Raw genomic sequence first — 13,926 nt, 5'->3', positions numbered from 1 at the left:
ATATGGTCAATACTAATCAATAGGAAGCTCAAGGTTCATTACAGGACCTCACAGAGTCAGGTCAAAGTTGGGACTGAAACACAAGAAGAAGCATAGCAGCTTAAAGATTAAGGGAGGAGAAGAGAAGGAGGGAAGTTAGTGGAGAGTAGACAAAAAGAATAGAAAACATGGACATTCCTGCCTTTACAATTCAAATCTGTTAGCATCAAAGTAAGGTTGCTTTGGTCCTCAGTTTTGACCAATGCAAAACCAAAGTACTAGGACACAGAGAAGCTTTAGTCAATTCAAATAAGTTTAGGAAGCTTGTCTCTCTAATCCACAAATCCTAAAATATTAGTGAAACATACATTATTACTGCTTGATTACATTAAAATTTAAACTCCTAAATTTCACTTAATATAGATTTAGAGGTAGAGGTAGATAAGGCCTCAAAATGAGACTTCAATCTTCAGGAGGTTAGGATATTATTATCTTCGTAGTAAAGGTGAGGCAAGTAAGGCAAAAGAAGAGTAATGCACTCAAGTTTACATAGCTTCTTAGCAGTAGAAGGGATCTAGAATTTTGAACTACTATTGCTTGGCAATATCTGAGTTGTCAGAATACCAAATACAAACACTACTCAGTTCAGAATTTCCAAGCACTTTTTTTAAAAGTCTTATCTTTTGTTTTAGAATCAATACAAAGTATCACTTCCAAGACAGAAGAGTAGTAAGTGTTAGGTAATGGGGGTTAAGTGACTTGCCCAGGGTCACACAGCTAGGAAGTGTCTCAGGACACATTTGAATCCAAGACCTCCCATCTCCAGGCCTGATTCTTTATGCACTAAGCCAGGGGTCCCCAAACTATTGCCCATGGGCCGCATGTGGCCCCCAAGGTCATTTATCCAGCCCCCACCGAACTTCTGGAAGGGGCACCTCTTTCACTGGTGGTCAGTGAGAGGAGCATTGTATGTGGCGGCACCACAAAGTGTGGTGTCACTCACATACAGTACTACTTCTGGTGACATAATCCTTTGCATGGAATCTTGTTCTGAGAGTAACTGAATGAGAACTACGAGCCCTGCAAGGGATTTTGTGACTGCACAATGAAAGATGTCAGCATGGTGAGCAGTGATCTGGGGGAGGGTATTCCACATTGTGTATACTGCTGCATGGTATAGTGGTGGCAGTGATGGGCCTGTGCAACGTGTGACAGACCTATCACAGCCAGTGCTGCAACCTCCATTATCCAGACAGTGGTATACAGATTCGTTCATAGTTGTTGTTGTTGTTGTTTTAATAGTCTGGCCCTCCAACAGTCTGAGGGACTGGCTCCCTGTGTAAAAAGTTTGGGGACCCGTGCACTAAGCCATCTAGCTTCCCCCCCCCAACCCAAGGACTTTTCCAGTCCAATTTAGGTCATGTTTTATTTTAATAAAAAAGAAAAAGATAGGTATTAGTATATAGGAAGGATTCTGTTCACTCTTAGCATTACAACTGCTTCTATTAGAAAATATGCCAATAGCTTGGTGGTGGTATATGGCATGCTATAAAAATTCATATGATTATAGAATATTCCCAGACCTGATAGGAAAATATATTATGTTTTTATATATACTATGCTCCCTCCTAAGATCCAGAGAAAAGGCAAAAGAGATTCATAGACTTAGAAAACAATTACAAATTACCTGTGCTGATAAACCATTGTTCAGAGGTTGACAGATCTCTTGAAGGAAATATTAAATAGCCCACAGGAATAGGCTCTTTAATTTATGTCTTTCCTTAAATAGAGATATTCTAATTTAACAAACAACTACATCAGTGAAGCTAGCTCACTAGTGTCTTTGTAAGATTCTACTACTCAAAACAACCAGAAATCACTCTTCAAATGTGGACTGAATACAGTTCAAAGAACTAGTAACAGCTCTAGGATTATTATTCCTAAAAATATTTCACAATAGCCTACTTGAAATTATTTTTGCCTCTACTACTACTAACAGTATTATTTTCTGAATCTATTCATTCCTGGCCTTGGAAATTCATAAAGTTTATCCTATTTGTGTATATATCTTTATACAGGCCTTACAACAAATTTTCCAAAACCAATCTAGTCTAGCTAGGTTCTAAATATCCTCCACTAAATGCTACTTGAATGCTGGCTCGCCAAACTGTAAAAATAAATTGGCGAGTTATAAAAATAAAATATTTAAATGGAAAAACTGTTCCAATGTAGATTCAAAACTTTTCAAAACTGTTCAGATACTTTTGATAGAGGTAATCAAAAATATCCTCAGTGATGAAGTGAAGCTCAAATGTGAACTTCCCTTCAGGGCCAGGCACAAGGACACTAAAGAGACTCTTATTATAAAAATAAAGTATTTATTGAAATATATAAGAATAAATAAAGGATTTCTAATTCTAAGGGATTCTAAATCCACCCAAATAAACTCCCAGGTTCCGCAAGGAACCACTTCTCCTGTGTTTCACAGGCTACACTAATCTTCCCTGATATGACTAACCCAAATTTATACTGTCTAAACAAAAACTACTGCTATTATCCTTATACTTCTTAACTTCACCTTCAACTTATAAAATAACAAAGGCTAGCTGGTTGAGTCTCAACAAGAATCAAGTTAGGACTCTGGAGTTTTAACAGACTCAGCATCCCAACCAAAGACCAAGTTTTACTTTGATCTTCTCAGAGTTAAACAATCTATAAAAACCACAATAGTGTTTCCCAAGTTGGGAAAAGAAAACACTGAGCTCCTTCAGATCTTTCCTTAAAAAGAGAAAGAGAGGCAAAGATGTTACCTCCTCCAACCCTGAGAGAGAGTCTCTGAGAGTGTGTCTCTGCCAACTGCCAGAGACCAACTCCCAACTGCCAGAGAGAGTAATTGACATAGAAAAATGGTTATAACTGTCATATCTGAAATTAACACACTCTCTCAGCTCTGCTTTAAACTCCAGTTTTTTTTTTCTCAAGCCAGCTGCTTTACTTCTCATCCCTAAACTAATAAAACAATACTTATTTTCTAATATCATCCTTACAGACCCTAGTTTCTTGCCAGCAAAGCATAACTTTGGCAGATCTAATCAAGCTAGAAAGCCTTCAAATATAGGCAGATCAATGGACTATTTTCCAAGGACCTGTTACTAGTTCATTTTTCATAGCCTTTCTCATCCCAAATAGTAAGCCAATCAAAAGATATAATATGATATTATATTTTTATATTAATTACTTTAAAATGTAACATTTCTCAGCGGTTGAGGGGACATGACAGAGGAGAGACTCTAAAGGAAACCCTAATGCAAACATTAACAACATAGCAATGGATTCAAATCAAGAACACATGTAATACCCAGTGGAATCACACGTCGGCTACGGGGGGTGGGGGGAAGGAAAAGAAAATGATCTTTGTCTTTAATGAATAATACTTGGAAATGATCAAATAAAATATTATAAAATTTTAAAAAAAGTAACATTTCTCATTTTAAAAGTAGCTATGAACTTCTACTCTAATTTACTAAATATTATCTATTTAACAAGCTGAATAAAACTCATTTCCCAAAAGCATTTACTAAGAAAGAAAAATAAACAAAGAAATATTAATTATTCTCTAGGTTTAAATAAACCCTAAGGTTACTTGGTTGTACTATTTGTTAATAGTGCAAAAATAATTATATACAGTGTGTCAGATGAAAGAAATATTATAGACCAAATCACCCTTAAACATCATTATAACTGCTAACTTCTCATTTCTGAAATTCCCCACTCAGTTCTTTAAAGATACCAATTAAAATCTTTTCTCAAGTATTCTCTTACTTATTTCTTCATATACTGAATCTGTGATTCAACTAGAACAAGTAACTCCCAGAAGGTGAAGCTCCTAAGGCACCTTGTTTGGTATTTATAGTCTTAGAGGCTGGGGCTCTGAAAGGTCTGACCTAAGAAGTTATTTATGTCAGAGGCAGAACCTGAACCCAGGTCTTGTTGGATCCAAAGCTAGCTCTCTATCTACAATGCTACACTTTTATGACATAAATTTGATTCTGATATCTAAACCAGAAGGAGACAAAGAAGAAAAAGAAAATAATAGACCAATATCCTCTAACTGATATCAATTAATATATTAAATAAAATATTTGCAAGGGGGTTATATCAAATATTAAAAATAGTATACACTATCACCAGGTTGAATTTATACCAGGAATAAGGAGTGGCTCATTATAAAGAAACTATAAACAAAATAGCCTATACAAAAACAAAAAATATAACATCCTAATTAAATCAATAGATGCTGGAAAAACTTTTAACAAAACTAAACACCTATTTCTATGTAAAACAAAAAACATCAAAAAACATACAAATAAATGGACCTTTTCTTATTATGGTAAATAGTATCTACTTCAAATAAAGAGCCAACATTTTTGTAATGTAGAAAGTCTAGAGATCTTTCTAATAAGTTCAGGCACAAAGCAATATCATCACTATTATATAGTGCTAAAAATGCTAGCTACAGCAATAAGACAAGAAAAGAAACGGAGGTAATGATTATTTGCATAATAGTCTATGTAGAGAAGCCTAAGTCAACTAAAAAGAGTAATTGAAATGATAACTTTATCTGAATTTCAGGAAGTAAAATAAGCCCACATAAAGTCATCAGCTTTTCTATATATTATAAACAAAACTCAGCAGGATGAGAGTAATTCCATTCAAATAAGTATAGAAGCTATAAAATATTTGGGAGTCTAGTTACCAAGACATACATGGGGCCTTTATAAATACAACTACAAAATGGTCTACAGGAAAAAAAAAGGATATATATGTATATATATATATATATGTGTATTTATATATGTGTGTGTGTGTGTGTGTGTGTAAATACTTGGAGAAATATCAACTACTAATTGTTAGGGCTTATCAATATGATTTAAAATTTTAAATAGCAATACTACTAAATTAATTTTTTATTGATTGATACACCAATCAAACTATCTAATTGCTTTTCAAAGCTAGAAAAAAATTTCATCTGGAAGAACAAAAGACCAAGAACCTCATAAAAATAGAGGGCTGTGGTAGTACCAGATCTCAAAATATAACATTAAGTAGCAATCATCAAAACAATATGGTACTGGTTAAAAATAAAGACATCAATCAATGTAATAGGATACAAGCACAAACACAGTAGCATGGTGCTTAATTTTTTTAAAAACTCCATTTATTGGAGTAAGGATTCACTATTTGACAAAAACTTCTGGGAAAACTGGAAAGCATTAAAACTGGCAGAAATTTGGGATAGATTAATAGTATATTCCAAGATAAACCTCAAATGCATACATACCTTAGAAATAAAAGGTGACTCCAGAAGAAAATTAAAGGAACAAGGAAAAAATTATCTTTCAGCTAAGTGGGGAAAAGTACATAACCAAACAAGGAAAAGAGAGGATAATTTACAATAAAATTACAATCTTGGTTACATAAATTAAAAAGAGTTTGCACACATAAAGTCAATGCAGTTATAGTTAGTGGGGAAATAATCAACTACTAGGGGACAAACTGCAGCAAGTTTCTCTGATAAAGATCTCATTTCCAGGACATGTAAGCAACAGATTCATATATTTTTTAAAAAAAAATTTTAAACTTACAAATTCTGATCAATGTAATAGGGTCATAGATTTAAAACTGGAAAGAACTTTAGAAGCCATCAAGTTCAATCTCATTATTTTTCAGAAAAGAAAAATGAGGCCCAATGAGATAAAATTGTTTGCCTGGAGTTACATGAGTAGCAAACTAAAGGGCTAGGGTTTTAGGTCATTTGTCTCCAGGGCCATTTCTTTTCATATTGTGCCTCATTGTCTCACTTCAGATAAATGATAATGAACTTTGCTGCCCACCTCCTGATCTCTGACAGGCAGAGGTGCAGAATAAGACAAATATTTTCAGACCCAGCCAATGTAGGAATTTGTTTTGCTTGATTATTAATATTTATTTCAAAGATTTTTGTTATTCTTTTCTTTTTCTCAATTTGTTGGAAAGAGGCTAGAGGAAAGCCAGGTAGTGATAGGATTGTTGGGGGAAGTGGGGGATGGGGAATGATGAGGAAATGATGGGAACATTTTTAAGTACACAGAAGAAAACACAAGAAAAATAAGAAGGAATCACAGACAGGCAGAACAGCTTTGAAAATCACATTTTAAATGTATTATATACTTAAAAGGAAAACAGCTATTTGCAGTTTTTGATAAAATTATTTTTTTCCATCTAACTTTGTACATAAAATTGTTCATGTTATTTGGTGCTTAAGTTCAGAATATGAATAAATAATTTTTAAAAGAAAAAAATCTTAGAGCAAAGTCTTAAGGGGATTTAACTTATTGACTATCATCTAAGACAGGTAGGTGGTATTGAGGATAGACTGTTGGACCTAGAGTCAAGAAGATCTGAATTCAAATCTAGCCTTGGACACTTAAGAGTTGTGTGTGATCTGAGCAAGTAATTTAAACCTATTTGCCTCAGTTTCCTCATCTGTAAAATAAGCCGGAGAAGGAAATAACAAAATCACTCTAGTAACTTTTTTAAGAAAACCCCAAATGAGTCACAAAGAGTCAGACACAACTGAAAGGACAGAAGATCAACATCTTAAACAGAAATTTCCACAAGAATGTTGATACTCTAACAGATCTGTGATCTCAATGATGTATATATTCCCTCTAACTATTGCAGATCTCAACTAAACTAAGACCTGCCTTTCTGTGTCAATATTTTGTCCACATTCTCTCATGAATCCTCTAATTGAATGTCTCCCCAAAATGTTGGAATGCTCTAGATATGTTGATATTGCACAGATACCAGCAGACCATATGAGCTAGCCATCAATAATCCACACTCTTGCCATGCAACTGACCAATGTAATGAAAATAAAGAATTCAGAAAAATTTGAGGAGACTTGTATAACATAATTCAGAATGGATTTTACTTCAGAATGAAGTAAGTAGAACCAAGAGAACAGTTTAACACAATTACCACAAATTCTATTACATATGTGTGTGTGGTACAGATGTAGAAAATGCATGTACACATGTTCTGCTAAAAGACATCAACACTGAGATCAAAGCAGTGACCAGTTTTGATTTCAGAAGACTAATAAAAGGACCTCTCTCCCTCAGCAGATTATAATTGTAAAACAAGGCATACATTGTCAGACTTGGCTAATGTGCACATTTATTTGCTTACTAATACTTATTTGTTAAAAGAGAATGTTCATTTGGAAAAAATGAAAGTGAACCATTGGGAAATGACAGTGACATGAGAAAAAATATAAATAAAACACTTTTTTATGGCATTTAAATTCTCTGCATATTCTTTAAGTTGTTTCCTTGGTCTAAAATTCTGATTCTATTAAGTCTACTTTTCCTTTATAAGTAATCAGTCAGTCAACAAGCATTTTAAGAAATGTCCTAAGCATGTTGGGTAGATTCCCAAGTAAAAGAATTATGGGAGGGTATGGAAAAGTGTTCCATAGGATGACAGGGTATGGATTAGTTGTGATCTACATAGCTAAAGAGGCAACTTTGTGGTATAGTGGATAGAGTACTGGGTCTGGAGTCAGGAAGACATCTTGAGTTTGAATCTGTCCTAAGACACTTAATAGCTGTGTGATCCAGGGCAAGTCACTTAACCCTGTTTACCTAGTTTTCTCCTCTGTAAATTTTATTGGAAGAGGAAATAGCAAACCACTTCCGTATCTTTGCCAAGAAAATCCCCAAAAAGGGGTCACAAAGAGTTAGACAGAACTGAACAACATATAATTAAGACAGTACCCACATTGATGAGATCACAGGGCTGTCAGATAGGAAATATCTGTTTTATATAACAGTGAGTGTATGAAAATCCTTTAAGGTCTTACTATATAATATTTTTTTTTTTGCTTTGTTTTTTGATATATGTAAAACCCAGTGGAATTACTCATTGGCTATAGGAGGGGGGAGGGAGGAGGAGAGGAAAAGAACATGAATCATGTAAGCAAGGGGAAATATTCTAAATTAATTAATTAAATAAATTTATTTTTAACTTCAGTGCCAAAAATTGACCTAATTATACCTTACAATCTTGTGTAATACTAATGATACACCTTTGACACAGGAAAAGGAGAACTATATATATTTGAAAGGGAATTGAACATAGACTTAGATTCTAAAGAATTAGAGGTTCAAGCAATCCTTGAGACCATTGAATCCAAACTCCTTGTTTTACAGATGAGGAAACCGTGGCAAAGAGAGTTTAAGCCCAAAGTCACATAGCTAGTTCATTGTCTGAGGTGGGACTTGAACCCATGTCCTCCTGCCTCCAAACCCAGTTGGTTAACAATACTCCAGGCTGCCTCTCAAAAGCTATGTATAGCTATGAAAGGTTAATTGACTTGTCCATTGTCATATAACCAGGACCTTGGAAAGGCAGGAGCTGGGCCTTTGTCTTTCTGGTTTGCTATACATTAAGTCATCATATATATGATCAATATACAATAGACAATCAATACCTAAACCTCTTGAAAGCCATTTTTAAGGACTCTTCAGAATATCCAGGTCTCCACCTACCTCCTTCATTTGCTCTAATTAAACCTGCTTTTGCTTCAAATAAGTAATAAAAATGAATAATACAAAGAATGTTTATGACATTTGCCAAGAACAATAGTATCCTTAAGATGCCAGGAGAAAAGGAAAGTCCTCAGCAAATTGGTCAAACTCCCCATGGTGAACTTAGAAGAATCTGGATAAAAGTCAGTAAAAAGGGCTTTTTTAATGTGAGTAGATTGCAATCTTCATAACTGGAAGCAACATCCAAAGGGATAAAATCATAGATTTAGTTGAATAAACCAATAGTGAAGTGCAAAGGCAACATGTCGTCTAGTGTATGTAGAGCAGAGATTCTTAACTTTTTGTGTGTCATGGACCCCTTTGGCAATCTGATGGAGCCTATGGATCCCTTATCAGAGTAACATTCTGTTGCCTACATTAGTAATTAAAAGAAATGTTAAATTTTAATTAGCAGTTAGAAGAAAATAAATATGTATTTTTCCCTACCTACATTGATAGATAACGTGGAATTCCTTGGATGGGAGAACCCCTCAACAGAGCCTCTCAAAATCAGGAAGACCTGGGTTCAAGTTTACATCTAACACATATCAAATGATTTTGTGTTCTTGGGCAAGTTGCTCAACTTCAAGAGCCCCAGACAATTAATTCTCTAAGATCAGAAGTTGTAGACCTACTGTAAGGAGCAGGAGTACAATGGTAAATGGAATTTCCTACACCACTGAAATCATAGGTCTGGTCCAGAAAAGTATATCAACTCTGTGTTTGTTGGAAGAATATCTCACATTTAAAGTATCAACACATAATTGTTACAGATGGTATAAAACTGGAATTCTTAGTGTCTTTTGCCTTCTTCTATTGTTCTATCAATATCACTACACAAGGAGAATAGGATCCGGAACTAAGGGTCCTTTTGCATATTTCTTTCTGGTATGCCTGAATCAATGATATCATAGACCTATTAAAACTGCTTTTGTACTCTTTTTCACGAATAAATGAAAAATATATTATCTGCACTATCATTTTAAGAGGATTTATGAGTCAATATGTGAGTTTAACCATCACTTGAAACACTGTTTCCAGGTGAGAATATGTTCAAAGTTCTAAAAAGTCACCTAACAAACTTTTTAATTAAACTAATTTTTTAAAAAACCCTTATGTTCTGTCTTGGGCAGAAGAGTGATAAGGACTAAGCAATGAGAGTTAAGTGACTAGCACAGGGTCACAAACTTGGGAAGTATCTGAGATAAGATAGGAAACCAAGACCCAGGAACCCAAAACCCAGGAACGTCTCTAGACCACATAAAAGAGAAGCCTGCCCCCCAATAAAACTAATTTTAAGGTAGGTTCTTAAAGAAGAGGGCTAAGGACTTCAGACACAGTTGACAATTATTTTCAGACACGGATAGTCTGTCATATACAGAATAAACACTCCATCTGCTTTCTATATTCCCTTTGCCAATGTAGCCTTTATCTTAAATAAGACTTACACGAAGGTCTTAAGTAATAGCTTAATGTTTCTGCTTGAAATTGCTAATTTAGGTATTATCAATCTCAAGAGCATCATTAAATTTCCACTAGATTGGGAGATCCTTGAGAAAGATCTTTTGCCTTGCTTTAAATCCCCAATTTTTGTCAAAATGCCTGGTATAGACTATATACTGATAACTGCTTGTTGACTGTTGACTTACTTATTAACTTATTAACTAGGGTATAGTCAGAGACAACTAAATCAATCCATATACACAAAAACACTACCAATTGGCTGAATTTCAGTTTGCTATAAAGCTGAGGAAGATATAAATGGTGACTGAAGAGGAGAGTGCCTAGTATCTAAACATACTCGCAGTGTCTTCTCAAAACCTATTAAACTGGCAATAATGAGAGGGAAGATCCAAAAGTGATTTCTTTTCTACTGGGTCTCAAATAGCCCTCATTTTTTCAAGTATCACATAAAATAGGTGCTATGTATAGCTACTATGGTTGTAAGCACTGTACAGAGGCAAGTATATGGGAAAATCCCAACTATTCAAAAATCTCAAGGAAGTAATCATTCTGGATTCATATGTTAAGCACTAAAACTTTTCTATTTTAGCCATTTAGAACAATAATCTTTCCAAATCTTTCCATGTGGTACACACTTCTCTGATTCTTAAACATGGCATATGGAACTTGATTTATTAAAATTGGCCGAATCAGAATCAATCTGACTCTAGGGGAACTGATTCATGCCAAGCAAACTCAGGAGAAAAAGATTTAGGTACCACAACATCAATGTATTCATTCACAATGGTAACTACACTTAGGAAGAACACTGACCCAGTTTTTTCAAACCAAGCACTTCCCTCATGATGGGTCAGTCTATTCTAGGGGTCAAGTGACAGAATCAAAAAGTTGCTTCTTAAGAAGGAAATTTGAACAAAGGAGGAATTGAGAGTTCTGAAGGGAAATGTCCACCAAACTAGGGAAGTTTAACAAATTGTTCTTCACTGCTTTAGAAATTTGTTTATCTAAATAATGAACATTGTCCTTCTAGAATGTGTGTAAGTGGAACTACATAGCTACTGAGATTCCTTCCAACTCTTAAATCCTGTGGTTCTGAGATTCATTAAATAAATGTACCTTTGCCTATAGGCAGTACTATACAATCATTAACAGTATTACCCTTTAGCTCTCCTTTTTCTATATCATTTAAGACTACTATTTGGCAGAGATATTATCTAATGCAGCAGTTCTCAATTTTTTTGGTCTCAGGACTCTCTTTAAACTCTTAAAATTGCTAAAGAAAGACCCCAAAGACTGTGTGATGATGTGGTTATAGCTATTGATATTTACCATGTTAGAAAAATTAACATTGTAGTATTATTATGAAAAGAATTTTGACCTCATTGATCCCATAAAAGAATCCCAAGGACTCTCTGAGGTTCCTGGACTACATTTTGAGAACCAATTAAGTTTTAAGCAATTACAGTAGGAAGTATGCACTGAAGATACAAAGACAAAAATTGATCCAATCCTTGACCTCAAAGATCAGCTGAATGTACTTGTTAAATTATCAGGGGTATCCCCTGAATCTAGTAAGCTGTATGCCCCAAAGCAAAATGGCATTGAGTTGCATTACTCTTTGAGTTTTTATGTACTCTTTTTCCATCTCTTGATTTTTCATCACACTATTAATTATTGGCCTACATGTGCAAAGCTGGGAGAGGCAGCTTCTCACTTCTCTTATAATCTTATTGCTTCTATTCAATGATGGGCTTGAAGATCAACCAATGAAGTTTGTTTAAACTAAGTGCAAACAATACTGAAAAGACTCAGTAAGAACCTAGGGAACTCTCCTATGAATAAAGTGCAGGAGCTTAGTGCAGGAGTTTTGTGACAGCTGTTCAAAAGCCTTCTTTTCTTTGCATCCTGGTTGTAAGCTATGATATATAGCCCAGATACAAATAGATTTTATATGGATCAGGTTGCCAGATTGCTGAGTTCAAGATAGCTGAAATATTATTCTAAATCCTTGGACTCCTTTTAACTTCCAGATTCCAAAAGGAAATCAAATATTACCTCCACAAGTAAAAAGACTTATTCAGGCAGAACTTCTTTACTGGAAAAATATATATATATATAAATAGAGGAACAGGTCAAATATGTTTATTAATGCCCCTAAAGTAAACTTATTAATTTATAGTTAGAGATGCACCTACCAGAGAAAATGAATATACTATCTTTACTTAGTGGTTCTAGAGCATCACTAGCCTTTTATATTTCTATGTCATCAGTCATGTGTACAGGTGTTAGATATGAATTGTTTAAAATTTTAGAAACAAAGAGAAAAGACAACCATGTAATTTTTTAATGAGGAGCTTCAATTTTTTAGTTAATTGGTTCATAAGACTTCTGAAAAAACATCTTTTTCAAAATTTGAGGACTTCCCTCATAAATTTAAATCATTGAGTTCCTAACATGATTCCTCCCATATATATTGAGAAGTTTAGTCACTATGCTAAAATGTCTTTAATTAAGTCAAAGATTTTTTCAATTACCTTGGGTAATGTAGGAATTGTTTTCTTGTGATTTTAAATCTGTTCTCACTTACTAAAATGTCTAATAAGACATATACAATAAAGACAAAACAAATTGTCTATATAATAGTATCTATCAAAACTGGAGAAGCAAAGGAAATTAGCATGCCAGGTAACTAGAATTATTGCCCTGATCTGTTAGAGACTGATTTAAAGATAATAAACAATCAATTATCTCAGTTATAATCAATATACTTATGAATGAGGTAGAACCATTTTCTTATTTTTAAATGTATTATTGAGCTGCAACATTCTTCATCAGCACTGATGAGTAACACTGATTGTTATTAAACAATGGACTTCCCAAAGAGAAACTGTAGAATCTCTTTCCATAAAATTATCTTTAAAAAGGATAATTTTGACTTAAACAAAAGCCATTCTAGAGTCAGCACAGAGACTTCTAAAGGTCTCTTCTAGATGGATAACTCTTATAAATAAGGACATTTCCCATTCTAGATTTTTCATCATTCTGATTACAAAGTTATAAACCAGGATAACTCTTTTTTTTCCTTTTCAAAAGACATACTTATATAAATCCTAGGTCTAACTTCATTGTACTGGATAATATCATCAAATGGCAGCATAGACATCTGCCAAATCTTGCAGGCTCAGTGCTCTAATATGGAACAGCTGGAGAAGGACCCTGCATTCTTTTCTCTGAGTAAACACTGGGGGCTCTGTTCAGTATCCTGCTGCAATAAGGCCTAAAGAATTTCACCTATCCAAAAAGTCATTCGACAGACTTTTTCCTCTACCCGCACACAAGCTATTTAAAAAACCCTCTCCAAAAAGCTATCAAAAGGCAAAGGCACTGAATTCTCCAACTGTAGTAGCAGACTGCAATGTTTTAATAGGTTAAAAATGAGTACAGAAACAAACAAACAAAAAACTCTGAAAAGATAGTTTCTAGTAGTTTCTTTGTGAAATCATAAATATAGAGTGATATATCTGTGTAAATTCCACATAAATTACTTAAAAGGAAAGTTGTAGCTCCAGATCAGGGTAGGCTGGGTAACAAAAGGCTCATTTACAGGAATGGGGCTAATAGAGTTCCAGAAATAGTTATGAAACACTTAAAAATGTAAAAGGGAGAGGGGAGGTGAGAGGGGAGACTTGTAGCCAGGTTGGACTTCTCCAAGTGAGGAAATACCTCCAGGTACTCTTAACACATGCCATTCACTCTCCTTTTAATAGCATATTGTGTCATGTCCAGAGAATAAGTTACTCAGATCACAGAATCCTAAGAAAGAATTGGGGGTGGGAGGATGATGGAAGTG

General features: G+C 34.4%; 1 protein-coding gene across 6 annotated transcripts in view; it reads right to left on the bottom strand.

Moving 5' to 3' along the window:
• The window catches only part of SAMD4A (sterile alpha motif domain containing 4A), a 315,178-nt gene that overhangs the window by 298,206 nt on the left and 3,046 nt on the right, over positions 1 to 13,926 (bottom strand). The window lies entirely within an intron of this gene.

This window comes from Monodelphis domestica, chromosome 1 (genome assembly GCF_027887165.1).
Source record: "Monodelphis domestica isolate mMonDom1 chromosome 1, mMonDom1.pri, whole genome shotgun sequence".
Lineage (NCBI taxonomy): Eukaryota > Metazoa > Chordata > Mammalia > Didelphimorphia > Didelphidae > Monodelphis > Monodelphis domestica.
The sequence above is the reverse complement of the archived record's forward strand: the minus strand, read 5'-3'. Positions and strand labels throughout refer to the sequence as shown.